This window comes from Aplysia californica, unplaced genomic scaffold, assembly GCF_000002075.1.
Source record: "Aplysia californica isolate F4 #8 unplaced genomic scaffold, AplCal3.0 scaffold00243, whole genome shotgun sequence".
Classification (NCBI taxonomy): Eukaryota; Metazoa; Mollusca; class Gastropoda; order Aplysiida; family Aplysiidae; genus Aplysia; species Aplysia californica.
The window spans coordinates 272,411-274,497 of NW_004797513.1; the positions used below are offsets into that span (position 1 = coordinate 272,411).

Consider the following 2,087-nt stretch of genomic DNA (forward strand, 5'->3'; position numbering starts at 1 on the left):
TACACACGAACACACACGAATACGCATACACACTCGCACATACGCACGTACACACACAAACACACACACACACACAAACACACACACACACACACACGAACAAACAAGAACACACACGAAAACATGCAAATATGCACACACACAAACATACAAACACGCATACAACTGCCAAAACAACAACACACCCCCCACCACCACCAGAATGTATAAACCGCTGTGAGACCAACATGCACGCCTATGTACGAACAGCCGGGGGCGGCAACACATGGCAGCTCAGCTGTTTTCATAAATTAATCGAAGGCAAGGGACGAGGAGAGGGCGAGGGTGGACAAGCTAGGGTGCACAGACCACATAATATCGAAACCTGAAACCTGCGAACTGACTCAGCTGAACTGAGTGTGGCCTTCGAGACACAACCAATGCAACACTATTGAGTCGAAACTAGACTAGAAAATGGACTAGATCTAGTTTGGTCTTTCTTCGTTTTTCAGCACATCGGCAAGATAACGTCTCTTTTGAACAGGGAAAAGAGTTGGATGGTAAAAAGGATCGACAGAAAACTTACTATCTTACCCTTTTTGGAAGGACGAAAAAGAAGCAAAAAAACTACCAGTGGCGAATTTCGACGAACGTTTATCACACATACCACCAGAAAGAGGCGTGGACATCGAACGGCTCAGTTGGTATCACTATGAGTTGAGATGCGATAAACGGGTCTAAATCCCTAAAAGATCGACTTTGAACTTTGGGGTGGATTTTTTACGTGCATGGGGAATGGGGGGGTCTTTATGGTTGTCCGCTCATATGGCTGGATCCTATCGGAAATGGACATGGACTTGTAGTAAGTCATATTTCTCACGTAACCGTATAGTATTAAAAAGGGCCCTCAACCCAATCTCACCAGACACTCTTCCGTAAACCTTATATTACATAATGGAGAGACGCATCGCATCTTATTAATGCAATATATAAATGTTTGTATATTATGAATATCGACTTTTCGTTCGGCACTGCCTAACATTTTAAGAGAAGTAAAAGATCTTGAACAATTGCCGTGTTATTTTTACTGTGCACACAGACACACAGGGCCTACAAAAGTACATTTTACACATTGCACTGGTTCGCAACCAAAAATCGCAATAAAGGCAGAGATAGCAAGCGAAAGAAAAAAAAATTAAAGAAATAAAGACGGAGCAAGGCAAACCAGTAAACGTATTTCTTTGTTAACTTCTTGAAGATTAAATTTCGATATATTACATTTCTCGCCTGCGTGAGAACTTGAGAAGACACTTGGCAGATAAAGAAAGGGGATTACAACACTCATGCGCCAACTTACCGCGGAAGTATCATAATACTGCAGCTATTGTAAATTTCTGGGTGCAACAAAGCTCAGGAAATCGTACCAACTCGGATGAAATCTTCAGACTATTTCAATTTCATATTTATTTAATGGAAGCTAAACGCAGCAGTCCTTGAAAGGGCTCATTTCAAAGCTCGGTGCATCAAGAATGTTGCATTTCTATACTATTAGCTGTACTCTGGGCATGCCAAAACCAAGAATTAGTATAGTGTGTGCGTGTGTGTGTGTGCGTGTGCGCGCGCGCGTGCTCGGGTATGGTTTGCCCCTCCTTTTCTATCAAACATATAATCGTTCTTGTCTCTCTTCCTTGTTTTCTTTGTACGTTTCTCTCTACCAGGGCTATTTCACTTCGAACAAAGCATCTAATCTTTTGACGGGTGTGTGATGTACGTGTGTGCGTGTGTGTGTGTGTGTGTGTGTGTGTGTGTGTGTGTGTGTGTGTGTGTGTTGATGCATACAAATATACACAAACATCCAACATCCGCTGTTGCAATCTTTCTCACACAGGGCCAACATCTGTTCTCCCTGTTTGCAAAGCCCTCTGTCCAGATTTCGTTAGTGCCGATCTCCCGACTAAGAGACCAGTCTAGCTAAACAGAACCTGGAATCCCCCCCAGTCACTGTGATGGGTCCCCGCTTTTCGAAATGACTTATTAGTGTCCAGCGGGGTGTAAATCTCAAACAAGCTCCTAACCCCACAAATCTAAAAATAGCTACCCAAAAGCCG

General features: G+C 43.2%; 1 protein-coding gene across 1 annotated transcript in view; it reads right to left on the reverse strand.

The window, feature by feature from the left end:
- The window catches only part of LOC101856188 (microtubule-actin cross-linking factor 1), a gene marked incomplete in the record, with an annotated part of 184,436 nt that overhangs the window by 115,145 nt on the left and 67,204 nt on the right, over positions 1–2,087 (reverse strand).